Source organism: Ambystoma mexicanum, chromosome 3q (genome assembly GCF_040938575.1).
Source record: "Ambystoma mexicanum isolate Mex_15411 chromosome 3q, UKY_AmexF1_1, whole genome shotgun sequence".
In the NCBI taxonomy this organism is placed as follows: domain Eukaryota; kingdom Metazoa; phylum Chordata; class Amphibia; order Caudata; family Ambystomatidae; genus Ambystoma; species Ambystoma mexicanum.
Window position 1 is genome coordinate 887,355,603 of NC_090926.1, and position 14,960 is coordinate 887,370,562.

Sequence of the window (14,960 nt, forward strand, 5' to 3'; positions counted from 1 at the left end):
AAGCTGGTGGCAGAGCTGGCTGTGAACCATGTCTCAGTGAGACCGAGGATTTCGAGGTCCAGTTCCTCAAGAAGGCGACAGATATCAGAGGAATGCTTGATGGCAGAGCGAGCATTTAGAGTGGCAATGTGGAGAAGGTTGCCACCTTTGAAATACTTCCGGGGAGGGGTACAGATCAGAGGTATGCCCTGCGGAGGTGTTAGAGAAGGAGTTGAGGAGGGAGCAAGAGAAGGGGCAGGGAGGGAGGGGAGAGGCAAGGTAGCCGAGGACAGAGGAAGGGGGACAGCGGGAGCGGAGAGGAAGTTGATGAGGCGTGGGAGGCGCCTATCAAAGAGGTGAAGGTTGGCCTGAGGGCCTTGGACCAAGACGGTCCCGTTAGCATAGACATTAATGATGGCCTTAGAGGAGTGGAAAGGGGCCAAGAGGATATCCCAACGGGTGCCACCATTAATGGGAGAGGAGGAGAAAGGAGAGAGCACAGCGACCATGTGAAGGGTCCATAGGTCAGGTGAAGGCACGAAAAAGAGAATGTCAGTAAGAGTTTCCTTGGAGCAGGCGGTCGTGTAGGTGTCAGCGATAGGGAGGCCTGGGTTGGAGACCAGGATGCCCTTTTTAAACTTTTTCCTACCGGATTTAGTGAGGAGAGCAGGATAGTCAATAGAGAAGCAGTTAGAGTAGATAGGTGAGATAGAGAGCACCATGGAGTAGGAGGGGAGGCGGACGACACAAGTATGCAGACAGGAATTGAGTGGAGGGCACTAGTTTAACACAATACAGAGCAAACAGTAATGCGTAGTAGGTCAGGGCCACCTAAGTTTGAGAATCCTGCGAGGGGGGAAAAACACCCTAGTTTAACACAATGCAGAGTAGGTCAGGGCCACCTAAGTTTGAGAATCCTGCGAGGGGAGAAAAACACCCTAGTTTAACACAATGCAGTAATGCGTAGTAGGTCAGGGCCACCTAAGTTTGAGAATCCTGCGGGGGGAGAAAAACACCCTAGTTTAACACAATGCAGAGTAGGTCAGGGCCACCTAAGTTTGAGAATCCTGCGAGGGGAGAAAAACACCCTAGTTTAACACAATGCAGTAATCCATTCTTAAGGCAGGAAAGTCGTGTGGTGTACAGCAAAAAGACAATGTTGGCCTTCAGTACCCTTCGGACCTCAAGAGTCTTGTGCCTAGAGCTGTAGTGAAGTCAGCACCTCCTCTGCTATTTAAGCCTTGGGTAAGCTCAGAAAAGAGCGGGAAAAATGTGGGAGGAGCTACTTAATGGCTTGGTGCCTTGGGGGTCATTGAAGGGATACACCTATATGAAAACTGCCTTCAAGGGAGTACTAGCCAGGCTTGCGTTTAGATCAACTTTAATGAATCTAAAGGACATGTATTAGCACAAGAATAATAAACTTGGAAACATGTTAATACTGGAAGGTTAAAGGAAAATGAGCAGATCCACTGTTGTAAGCCTTTCAAAAAACAAAAATCATAACAGAGACATGGGCAGGTAGACTCACCCCAGAGAAGAATCCATTCTGAAGGCAGGAAAGTAGTGTGGTGGACAGCAAAAAGACAAAGATTTCCTTCAGTACCCTTCAGAACTCAACAGTCTTGTGCCTAGAGCTGTAATGAAGTCAGCACTTGCATAAGACATAAGTCTTATGAAACAAAAAAGCCATACCAAAGGAAAGATCTTTTTGGGTAACCCAAATCAAACATCCTGCTTGCTCCCAAGTGCACAATGTAAATGAATCTGGAAATCTTGTCTTTAATAAATTAGCGCTCTCTAAATCAACTAACTCCAATAGTCGTCCTCCGAGTTCAGTGAAATTAAATCTACCCGTAAGAATTCAAAAGTCAGAAAAACGAACTTTATTGAAGGGGAATACAAGTCTCAGAATCCCAGAGGTACTGGGACGATGAAGAGGGCTGAAGAGGCATGCAGTCAGGCAATTAAGCCTAGTGGCCATTGCAGTAGACAGGCAATTGGGTTTAACAGCCCACAGCTGAAAATTGTTAGAGACCTAGGAGGCATAAAAGGCCCCCGCAGGAAAATGGGAGGAGTTAGAACAAGAGCTGGAAGGCAAGCTGTAGCAGCAGAAGTAGAGAAGAAGCCCGAGGCTGGCAAATCACAAAGTGTGAGCACAAGAGGGACGCCGGAATGTGGAGACAGCAGATTTCACCTGCAAGTTCCGAGAGAGTGCTGCTCGCCCAAAATCTGAAATGCAGAGGCTGCTCAGCAGAAGAAGTGTAGGAGGCTAAGTATTTCCTTATGTGAGCCTTACTGCTGTGATTGCAGAACTGTCAACGTGCAGGAGACAGAGGCCAGAAGCAAGAGGCAAGCCAAGGGTCTCGGGAGCAAATAGAACTCCCAATTCAAGTGGGTGGGCCAGAGACACATGTGCAGGAGAAGGGTTTAGGTCCCAGCGAGCCAGAAGCAGTAGAAGTAGTGTTAGTCGGGAAAGCAGTGAAACCCGCAAAGCAAGAGTCTAAGAAGCCGCTGAGTAAAGCACAGAGTTCTAACACTTTGCGCGAGCCTTGCGGTTTACTGTTTTCAACTCCTAATTGTGTCGTTTATGACTATGCAAATAGAAGTAGTTTGTTATATTAAAAGAACTGTTCACAATGAAAATGCAGCACTCGCGTATACTGTCAAAGATCTAACATTTGCATGAGAGCTAAAGTCATTGAAATCGATTGTTGAACTATTTAAAGACGGTTGCTGACTAGCAGAGTGGTGGCGTATACCTAAATGAGAAGAGGGTGCGCTCCCTAAACAATTGCTGAATACCTAATCGTGACAATACCCTCAGAAAAAACAAGAACGATGGAACTACCAATCAGAGAGGAAGAAATGATGAGGGCAATTATAAAATAAAAGAACTAAAAGCCCAGGACCGGAGTTTTTACCAGCTTCATTTTATAAAACAACAGCACCAGTAATCATAAAACCCTTACTAGAACTTTTCAACTCTATCAGACTGGGCGTTGACATTCCTGAACCTATGAGAGAAGCTAAAATCTTTCCGATTCCCAAACTGGGAAAAAAACTAATTGGGTCAATCATAGTTTAGACCAATCACACTACTAAAACTAGACAAACTATTCACATGCATATTGGAAAACAAATTAAAGGTAGCACTACTCTCTATGATCGATTCGGACACGTCGGGTTTCATCACCCAGGGAAACACTTTTGATAACATCAGAAAGATTCAACACTTGATATCCAAAGCAAAACAATCCCCAATTCTTTCAAATCTATGAACTTTAGGGGGGCGCTGTTGCGCAGCAGACCAAGATGGCTGCTGCCTGAGAAGCTCCAGTAACGGGTGTACTTGAAATCCTTTTATCATCCCGACTGCTCAACCCCCGAACCTCCGACCGTTGCTGATGTGAATCAACACCACATCTGGTACCCTCGGACGATCCTGTGTGCCCTGCCGCTGCATCGTGAGGCGTGTTTGAGAAAGGGGCCTGGCAACTCGTTAGAAGAGAGTGGGGGAGGAGCGACCTTTGGTGCGGGAGGCGACAGGCGCGCTTGTACCTGTTGCGGCAGACCCGCCTGCCCGCCGGCGGTGATCCAAGCTGCCCGAGACAGCAGCGTTGGAGAACTGTGATTGGGCACATATGAGAGGGCCGGCTGTGATGACGGGCGGGCCAATGTAGTGCCTGTAGCTCTGCCACAGTGGGTGAGGGCGCGAGGGTCGGCGCCTCCCCGGGTTCGGCGGAGCTGACGCTCGTTGCAGATGTTGAGCGGACCCCTGCCAGCGAGCCTGCAATTCCAGATGTGCTGAGCTGCAGTTAGAGCCCCTCCGGCTCTCCTTGGTGCTGTTGGGTCCTTGAGCTGTGGGCCCCGGATTGTCCGGACCGGGCCGCGTGCTGGTGGATTGGACCCCCAGCTGACACCAGCGCTGGGGTGGCGTTTCTACCTGGTAATCACCCTGGGGAGGGAAGGTGTGGCCAGGCTTGGGGCTGCATGAGGACTGGCCAGCCCCGAGGTTGAGGGCGGCTGAGAGTGGGGGAGCCGCAGGTTGTGGAGCAGCATGTCTAACTTAACTGGAGTGGCGCAGATCTTAACGTTTGGAAGCAGCACACACAAGATGCCTGGGTCCTTATGCCTGTAAGCTGAAATGTTCATGTCTGCAATCCTGTGACATTAGTGACGCACTCATGGAAATAACGGAAAATGTGCATCTGAAACCTACGATTGCATTGGCATCCTCCCATTAATATGCATGCAGTATCTTTGGCATATCTTTTACACCCTACTTGCAAGCCTTTAGTATAATCCATAGGGTGCGCACGAGGGAACTGTGGCTGCCCCTGTCTATGCGCATCCATTAAAGGGGTGACCTAGCTTTCATCAGAGAACAAGAAATTGGGCTATTCAGAAGCTGACGCCAAGAGCGTGTGTGTTGAACAACGTGCCCCTGATCCCTGCTGTTAAAGCATAGGGGGAGAACCTGTGCTGCAGTGTTTATCCAAGCAGTGTCTATTATCTGTTATAAATGTTGCACTGGTGTCCTAGAACCTGCGCTTCAGTCCTCATCGAAATTGATAGACGTTCTTACCGACCTGGAGTGCGAGCGCTTCTTGTTAAGCTTGGAGCATAACTACATACTTAGGCAGACACAGGTTTACCTGCAACATCCATGCTTGTTTATCGGCTCATCTGAAAGGAACAAGTTACTTACCTGTAACTGTTGTTCTCCAGCATGGGTCTGGCATGGATTCACATGCTCATGAATATTCCCCGTCGTCAGGCTGGGAATCCTCGGTAAAGAAAAAACCAGTATCAGTTTCGTTTCTGATCTGTCTTTCGTAGCAATAACCAATCACTGGTCTCTGCGTCATACTGACCACAGCCAATGACTGCCCTCTACCTAAGCACCGCCCCTGGCAGCCATCTTCAGATTTGGAAGCACGTGAAGTGGCAGTATGACCAAGTGAAGAGCCGCAGAGGGGTAGGCGGGAGGGTTCGCATGTGAATCCATGCCAGACCCATGCTGGAGAACAACAGTTACAGGTAAGTAACTTGTTCCTTCTCCAGCATGGGGTCGGCATGGATTCACATGTTCATGAATAAAGAATACATAGCAGTACACACATGCACAACCACGGGAGGTGGCAAAGGCTCAACATTAAGCATTACATCAAACCCAACATTAAGCACCTTACCTGCTCACCAGGCTCACCTCAGGCGAACAGGTTGCGCAGCACTGCTTGGCCGACCCTGGACTCCTCCCTGGAATCCCGATCGACGCAGTAGAATTTCGTGAAGGTGTGCGTCGACCTCCACGTAGCAGCCCTGCATATGTCCAGCAGGGGCACACCAGAAAGGAACGCCGTGGTGGCTGCGATCGCTCTGGTGGAATGGGCTCTCGGAAGGCCGGGCAGCGGTCGGTTTGCCAACCGATGACAGTACATGATACAGCCGGAGAGCCATCTGGAAATGGAAGCCTTCGAGAGAGCCTTCCCCTGATTGACAGGTCCAAAATTCACAAAGAGTTGCGACGTCTTCCGAAAACACTTTGTGCGGTCCACGTAGAACTTCAGCGCTCTAGCCACATCCAGCGAGTGCAAAGTCCTCTCAGCCGGCGACGAAGGCGACGGGAAGAACACAGGCAACACCAAGGGTTCGTTGAGATGGAAGTCCGACGGTACCTTGGGCATGAAGGAAGGGTGCGTCCTGAGCACTACCCTCGTGTCGTGAAAAGTCAAGTACGGGGCCTTGCAGGAAAGGGCCTGGATCTCTCCCACCCGTTGTGCGGAGGTGATGGCCACAAGAAACGCTGTTTTCCACGACAGAAACTTCAACGGGGCCGAGTGCAGAGGCTCGAACAGAGGTCCCATGAGCTTGGTCAGCACCACGTTGAGCTCCCACGCCGGGGCCGGAGCCTTCACCGGCAGGAACAATCTGAACAGTCCCTTCATGAACTCTTTCACCAGACGATGAGACCACAAGGACGTCCGGCCCGTGGTTCTGGTGTATCGGGAGATCGCAGCAAGATGAATCTTGATGGACGCGTGTGCCAGTCCAGCTTTGGCCAGCGTCAGCAGGTACGGCAGTACCTGGGGAGCCGTAATCCGTAGAGGGTTAATCTTCTGTGCGTGGCACCAGACAGAGAACCTCTTCCATTTGTGTCCGTAGCATTTAAGAGTCGAGGACACCCTGACCTTTGCAAGAACCTCTCTGCAGTCGGCCGGTATGTCGTATCCTCCAAACTCTAGCGCTGCAGGAGCCAGGCCTGCAAGTTCAGCGATTTCGGGTCGTGGTGGAGGATGGCGCCTCCTTCCCTGGAGAGTAGATCCGCGTCCACCGGCAGCTTGATTGGCGGGGACGCTGATAAGTCCAGAAGGTCCGGGAACCATATCTGCCTAGGCCACGCAGGTGCGACGAGGATCATCCTGCACCGTGACCTCTTGAGCTGGTTGACGAGCCGGATTAGCAGTGGCAAAGGAGGGAACGCGTAGAGGAACAGGCCCTCCCAGGGGAACGAGAAAGCATCGCCCATGCTCCTCGCCTGGGGAAACCTGCTGGCGAACCTCCGGCACTTGGAATTCGTCGGCGTCGCGAACAGGTCGATCTGGGGTCTGCCCCACCGTCGGAAGAGGCGATCCACTAGATCCTGCCGTAGTTCCCACTCGTGGCACGAGCGCAGCTCCCTGCTGAGTGAGTCGGCGATGGTGTTTTTTATCCCTGCCAGATGAAACGGCACCAGAAACATCCTTTGGGCGACGGCCCAATGCCACAGGTCCTGCGCCTCCTTGGACAGTGCTGGGGACCTGGTTCCGCCCTGTTTCTTGATGTAAAACATGGTGGTGGTGTTGTCGGTGAAGATCCTCACCACCTTGCCCTTGAGGGACGGAAGGAAGGACCTGAGGGCCCAGAACACTGCACGGAGCTCCAGGACGTTGATATGGAGGGACTTCTCCGTCGGGAGCCAAAGGCCTCTCGCGTGCAGATTTTCGGTGTGCGCTCCTCACCCTTCCAGGGAGGCATCCGTGGTCACTGTCTCCTGGTGGTCTGGGGTCTGGAAGTCCATGCCCGCCGTCAGATGCGCGCGGGTGCCCCACCACCGGACCGCTCGGCGGAAACTCTCGTCGAGAGTGATCCTTTCCTCGAAGCCGCCCGTCGTTTGGATCCAGCGCGCGTCCAGGAACTACTGCAACGGGCGCATCCGGAGCCTGCACATGGGAATGAGGTAGATGCAAGAAGACATCATTCCGAGGAGGGACTTGATGGACCTCACCTTGGCCGCGTCGGAAACCAACACCCGCTGTACCTTGCCCAGGATGGACCTGGTCCTTTCCTCCGACGGGGAGGCCAGAAGGGACACTGTGTCGAGCTTCGCTCCCAGAAACAGTGCGTTTTGCGCGGGTACCAGGTGGGACTTGGCGTAGTTCACGGAGAATCCCAGGTCCGTGAGAAGTTGGACGGTCCTCGCCGTGTGCTCCACGGCGAACTCCCTCGTCTTGGCTCGGATGAGCCAGTCGTCCAGGTAGGGGTAGACGTGGATCCCCTCGCGGCGCAGCTGCGCCGCCACCGGTGCAAGGCACTTGGTAAATACCCTGGGTGCCGACCGTAGTCCGAAGGGGAGGGCTTTGAACTGGTAGTGACGCCCTTGGACCACAAACCTGAGGAATTTTCGGTGCCCCTTTAGGATGGGAATATGGAAGTAGGCATCCTCCAAATCCAACGACGACAGGAAGTCTCCTTCCTCCAGCTGACCCAGGACGTGCTGGAGGGTGACCATCCGGAACTTCTGCGCCTTGATGAATTTGTTCAGACGTCGCAGGTCTAGGATGGGGCGCCATCCTCCCGTCTTCTTCTTCACGAGGAAGTATCTTGAGTAAACTCCGGCCCGAAGCCTCTTTGGGACGAGTTCGATGACGCCCTTCCTGAGCATCGCCTTTACCTCCAGGAGAAGCTGAGGGACGTGAAGCTCTTTCCTGGCCACGGGGGGGGACGCGCGGGCACCTTCTTTGAAACTCGAGCGCGTGTCCCCGGGCTAAGGCGCCCAGCACCCAACGGTCGGTGGAGATGGACTCCCACACGCTGACGAAGCTCGCCAGCCGGCCTCCCACCGGGGTGCTTCGGTGGGGGCCCGACCCCACGGCCGGTTCAATCCTGTTTCGACGAGGCTTTGCCGCCTTGACCTCCTTGGCGACGACGGCGGGGTCCGCCGGACTTGCCTCGTCCTCTGTAGGCCTCCTGAGACGACGAGCGGGCCGCTTGACGGTAGGTGGAGAAACCGCCGCCGGAACCTTTGGAGGCACCCTTGCCTCCGCTGCTCCGAAAGGACGTCCGTCGTTGCTGCAGAACCCCAAGGGCCCGGGCCGTCTCAGTGTCCGCTTTAATGGCCTGGAGGGAATCGTCCACTGTTTTCCCAAACAGGTTGTTCCCATCGAACGGCATGTCCAGGACTCTGGTCTGTACGTCTTGACGGAAGTCCCTAGCCTTGAGCCATCCACGCCGCCTAAGGCACACGCCGTTGCCCAACTGGCGAAACCCAGTGTCGGCGAAGTCCGTCGCAATAGTGATGGCGTGGTCCGACGCCACCTCGCCTTCCTGTAGGATCTCCAGGGCATCCGCCCTCTTGTCGTCCGGTAGGAAGTCCAACAGGGGAGCCAGTTTGAACCATAGCTCCCTGTCGTAGCGGGCCACGATAGCCAAGGCGTTGGCCGCTTTAATCGTTATCGCTGCCGACGAGATGACCCTGCGTCCCATAGCGTCCAATTTCTTTCCCTCGCCGTCCGGTGGGGAAGTCGATGTGGAGGCCGCACCCCCCCCCGCTTTCTTCCTGGCCGCCGCGGAGACGACGGAGTCCGGGGTAGGCTGCGCCCGGAGGCACAGGGGGGCCGCGTCCGGGACCCGGTACTTCTTCTCGTACCGGTCTCTTCTAGCTGGCGTCGTGGAAGGGTTCTTGAGGAGGGCGAGGCCCTCATCCTAAATGTCGTCCAGTAGAGGCACCGCGAGGACCGTCTTCCTCTTGGCCTCGCGCCGTTGATAAAGGAATCCTTCCTTTTTCTTCTCCTCAGGGCAGAGTTGGAAAAGCTCGGATGCCCTGGCGATCATGGAGTGGAACGATCCAATCTCGTCGGGAGGAGAAACCCTGGTGGGAGGTGACGACGGTAGATCCTCGTCGTACACCTCGTCGTCCGTGCCCGTCGCTGCCGTGTCAGTCCCCGTATCATCCCCTCGGGTGGACGGGGAGGAGGGCTGGACGGGGCGCGACGGCTGAAAAGGAGGTGGAGGGTGAATCCTTCTTTTCTTGTGCGGGGGAGCGCCAGAAGGTCCCGGTTCAGGATCCCCCGACGGGAGAGGTTCCTCCGTCGGCAACGGTAGTCTCGTCCTTATCTCTGAACATAAGGACTGTATAGCCAACAAAATGGCCGCCGAGTTGTCTTGCGGCGCTGGCAGAGGGGAATCCGACGGGCGATCAGGGGCCCCGTCGGTACCCTCGACGATGTCGTCACCTGCGTCGGGATCCATCCCGACGGGCCGGTCTTCTTCCACGCCAAGGCCGTGGCTTAAGACCTCGATCAACTCTTCCTCTGAGGTTGAGGCCGAATCTACGACGACGCCCTGCCCCCCCTTTTTCTTCCCCGCCTGGGGTTTCACGGGGGTCCTATCGATGGGCACAAAAGAGGACTCCCTCCGAGGTGGCAGGGAGACTCTGAGCCCTGAGGTCGCCACCACTGGTGTAGCCTCCACAGGCTGAGCCAGGGCCGCCGCGACAGTATCGATAGAGGGCTTGGCCGGATGGATTAAGGCCTTCACCACCTTAGGTGCGCTCACCGCCTTATCCTTGAAAGGGGGGGGACACTGCCTCGCTCCCCCTCCGATAGGGCCTTCGAGCTCGACCGGGGCCTCTCCAGGAGCTTCGCCGGGTGCTCGCCCTTCCTCTTACCCGACCCAGAGCGTTGGCTCGTGGCTGAAGGTGCCGGGGAGGGTGCGCCCTGCCTGGCGCCCGTAGAGCCCGACCGTTCGGCGCTCCCGGTGCCAGCGGACTCGCTGTGCTTGGCCTTGTGTTGGACTCCCGTCGCCGGGGCGTCCTCAAAGGTCTTAGAAGACCGCTCGGATTTCTTCCTCTTCTTCTCGCCTGACGGGCTCTTCCCTTCCAGCCTGTTGGCGAGACGTTGATGGCGGTCCTTCATGGTCCGCTCCGACATGTTGCCGCAAAACGCACAGTCCTTCTCCACGTGCGTCTTGTCCTCATGTAGCAGTAGAGACAAAAGGAGTGTTCGTCCTCCTTAAAGACGTTCTGCAGCTGGCATCCAGGGCAGATCCCGAACAGCTTTCCGGGCGTCGAGCTTCCCTTCTCCTGGGCCACGTCCGGGCCTGAGAAACTTCTGGAATCCTCCAAAAGCGTAGCTCGACGAAATCTTCACCCTTGAGGGGCGCAGACGAATCCGACACGGGTCCCCGTTGATCGGATGGAGAGTCGGTGGAGCTTGAGGCTCTTTTGACCGAAAAAACGACGTTTTTGAGAAAAAACGTGAAAAAATAGCACTAACGCTCGAGAGCAATAGCACGAGGATCCCAACACATGAACGTGCGGTAAAAATCTGAAGATGGCTGCCAGGGGCGGTGCTTAGGTAGAGGGCAGTCATTGGCTGTGGTCAGTATGACGCAGAGACCAGTGATTGGTTATTGCTACGAAAGACAGATCAGAAACGAAACTGATACTGGTTTTTTCTTTACCGAGGATTCCCAGCCTGACGACGGGGAATATTCATGAGCATGTGAATCCATGCCAGACCCCATGCTGGAGAAACAGACTTACATTGATGCTTAACTGAAGCTCCTGCTGTCTAGAACTCGGTTGAGGAGGTGAGATCCGGGTGCCTATTTTATTAGACTGCCATTCCTCTGGAGGGGCTGTTGAGGGTGAGGCTTGTGCCGGGCCGGTTGAGGGACTGTACAACCGCTGGCTTCATTTGGGTCGGAGTACCCGGCTCTCTTCCCCCCTCCCTTTTGGCCCTATGGGTAATCAGAAGAAACAGGCAAGGATGGAGCAGTTTTCCCGCCCAGAGCAGGGCCAGTCTCAGGCGGCACCCTCGCAGACTCATGGCAAACTTTGGGAACTGAGACACTATTCAAATTGCAAGACTGCCTGGGCTATCTATTGCATTGAATGCCCGTGTGGGCTTAAATATATTGGAAAAACTACACGGCCAGTACACACTAGAATCACGGAGCACCGCTCCAGGATTCGATGGAAGTCAATTAACTCACCACTAGTGAGCCATTACATGGAATACGGCCACTCTACAGAGGATCTGCGCTGGTGCGTGATTGATGTTGTCAAAAATTCTTCCAACCCCTCTCAAACTCTGTCCACAAAGGAGGCTTGTTGGATTTTCCAATTGGACACCATTTCCAATGGGCTTAATGAGCTATCTCCGCTTTGGTATTAAGGCAATATTTATTTAATGAATTTTTTAACTAGTTCTCTTCAAAAAAACTTTTTTACAATTTTTTCATAATTTTTGCATTTATGCATTTCTATATGTTTCTTTTTACCAATGTTTATTATTGGTTGGTTTTCAATTTTCTTTCATGCGGTTTAGAATTTGGTAGAATTAACACTCCATATGCTTTGGGGTGTGCTGCCCCTTTTCGCTTTTTAATGTTTTTTTCCCTAGGATTAGTACCCTTTGCATATAGTACATAATGCCTGGCTTCACTAAAGTTTCAGCAAGCCTGCAATGTTAGTGTTAGTCCCTTGTCTATGTCCGGTCATTCATTCATAGGATCAGTACCCTTTGCATATAGTAAATAATGCCTGGCTTCACTAACCTCTCAGCAACCCTGCAATGTTAGTATTAGTCCCTTGTTTGTGTCCGGTCATTCATGGAAGGGCTCCATTTTGCTTTCCATTCACTTTGTTAGTCCCAGTCCTCTTTCTTTGTCTACCTTTTCCATTCAGTGTTACATGCCTTCCAGTTGAGTGCTACTACACCCCACTGGCTGCCTTTTTCTTCACTATGAAGAATAGCGGATACACGCAGCATTTTCCAGAAGCAAGCCGCAGCTTTCTTTAGAAGCAAGTCATTTGCTGCTTCTACGTGGTAGAAGTCAACAGTAAGTTCCACTTTACTTACTTTTCTCACTAAGCCATGACTGACCCACGCGCTGGGCGTTTTATTTACACTGCCTAACTCACATGTTGGGCTTGTCATTTTTTACTATTATACTCATCAACCCATAGCCCTATACCACCAGCCCCAGGCTAGGAGTTTTCGTGTCCTGCGCAAAATATGAAGCGCTCCATGGGCATCCACATATTCATATGGTGAGTTTTTGTTACCTTTACCATACCTGCACACCAGCCGTATTAAATTACCGCTGTACATAAACTATCGCCACCTTTATGTCTTTGTTCTCCTCCTCTTTCACTTTAGGTGAAAATTCCAGATTCAGTTTGTTTTCTAATTGCTAAACCCAAATAATGTGCTGAATGCACGACATCTTGCATGGTGAGCACATGATGTGCCCTCTGAGGTACGTTCCGCCATGTTTTGATTTATGTGCCTTTCTTTTGCACAGCATTTTTTGTATTCTATCACACACATTTTTCACTATATGATCACATCTTCCACTTATTTTTCTCACGAGGTGACTTAGTTTTTGGTAACCTTCAAGTTTTCTGTCTGGGGGTACTGCCAACTTGTTTCTGGGGCACTGAGGCCTGATGCCTTCACCATATATTGGTATATTCTCTAGTTCTCTTCCCATTTAAAGTTAAACCTTTTGAGTTCACAAAATGTCCCCTGTTACTACCTTTTCAGGAGGACCCCCTACATTAAGGCTGTCTGTATTAAGGCTGAATGTGAAGATCCCAGTACCTGAGGAAGGTGGTTGCTACCCATCAATATACCACCGAAACGCCAACTAGTCCTATGTAATGGTCGCAGGAACTACATTCTCCTGCGGTTTGGCATCATGGACATACATGCTTTATAGCGGTAGGCGTAAGCCATAATCAGGCTCTGGTTGGCGCATGTACTCTGCCGTTTTCACGAAATTGTTTAATCTGAGCCTTTAGAGACAAGTAAGGGTCAGCTAGGGATAGTTTAAGTTTTATTAGCTATCTCGGAAAACTCTTATGATTTAAAATGTATTCACTGTTTTGCTAACACCAAATCATTTTTTGTCAGTTCCCATATATTGGGTTCCCATGTTTATTTCCTAGTGGGGTTGTACCCCTACTTCTGTGAACCTTTGCATAAATTCTGCTCGCATTGATTGTATGGACTAAATAGTCCTGTTTTTTTCTCTTTGTAAATTGCATTGCTTTTGTATGTTTTTCATGTTGTATGTACGTATTAAATTGACACATTGTCTTGTTACAACCTAACAATTAAAGCAAGTTTATAATTTTTTTATGCCAATGTACTTTTTCCCCTTTTTTTCTCATAAAGGTTACTTTGACTGGTGAGAGACCAGTAAATTAAAATATTGAATTTGATTTAATCTATTGTTTAGGCTACCAGGAGAATAATACTGTTAGCTCCACAAATGATATTTTTTGACTTTGTATGTCCAGGCACACCCTTGTGTTTATAGATGTCTGTTTGCTCCATTTGAGTGCCTGTATGTTTTGGAGTCCCTCTTTTGTTTATATTCCATTTGCAGAACAGGTGGACATTGCGGCTCTGATCCAGACACTGCTGGCATTGAAGGGGAGTACGGACACGCTTGGGGTCACAATAGATGCCCTCATTTATAAAGTTGATGTCTCGGCAGTACAGATAGAAAAACTTTGTGGGCGTATGGAAGAAGCAGAGCAGAGGATTAGAACTACAGAGGACAATGTTGCCTCGTTGCAGCGCGAGGTCACGTCCCTCCAGCAACTGGTCAAGAAAATTGCTGCGAAGAACGAGAATCTAGAGGGACGATCGAGGAGGAACAATGTTCGGATCACGGGTGTTCCGGAGTCGAACAACATAGACAATATGGAAAAGTTTGTTTAGAAGCTCTTGGTAGATGTCCTGGACAGCCCGCCTCTATCTAACATGTATATGGTGGAACATCGTTCCATTGCATCGTTCATTGGCCCACAGACCACCACCAGGCACCCCGGAACGCCCTATTATTGCAAGGATTTTTTGTTATCGGGACAGGGAAGCCATACTGCGAGCAGCCAGGGAGAAGAAAGAATTAAAATGGGAAGGTTCCACTATACGTTTGTTTCCTGATTTCAGCCCGACTGTTCAAGACCAAAAGGTAGACCGTCCAAACGGCTAAAAGCATCCTTCGGAGTAAAGGTGCAAAATACTCCACGATGTATCCGGCTAAGCTCCGGGTGCAGCATAAAAGGGGCTGCCATTTTCTTCACGGCTCCAGATGCAGCAGAGCAATTTGCTAGGAACCTTCCAGAGCCAGGGGGATCTCACCGACATCCCTCCTGAACTAGCACTGATATCCCTAGGTGAGGAGTGTTGGAAGATTGGGGCAATGTTACTACTTTCTGACACATGAGGTATTGGGGGTGAGGGGGAGAGAGGAGTTTACTGGGTCAGCCGTAGCCATAAGGAGCGCTAGAGCTGCCCTCAGTGGCCCCGGGTTGCCGCAGGTACTGCGGTATTGTTTAGTTGAGGTTAAGTTTTTCCACTATGGCTGGATTGGGGGTAGAGTTGCGGGGGGAGGGCCGAGAGCCGGTTGGTTATGGTTGCTGCTGGCGTGGGCCGGAGTGGGGGGTGTAGGGGGAAGGGTGGGATATGAGATGTCACAGTTACTTGGGAATTATATTGATAGTTTTAATGTATCGTCTTGAGCATGCTCTGGCACAAGTGCTAAATATAGCTGGTCCTGGTCCCTTAATACCGTGCTTAATGTAGATAGTGGGCTGATGGGTGTCATTGCATTCTGTACTTTATGGTTGTATTGGGATGAGTGACGGGCAGGGTAGGCAGCTTACAATAATGACGTGAAATGTGAGAGGATTCATGAAC

General features: G+C 51.7%; 1 protein-coding gene across 6 annotated transcripts in view; it reads right to left on the bottom strand.

Annotated features, from left to right (window-relative positions):
• Positions 1-14,960, bottom strand: part of BPTF (bromodomain PHD finger transcription factor) — a 2,119,711-nt gene that overhangs the window by 544,343 nt on the left and 1,560,408 nt on the right. The window lies entirely within an intron of this gene.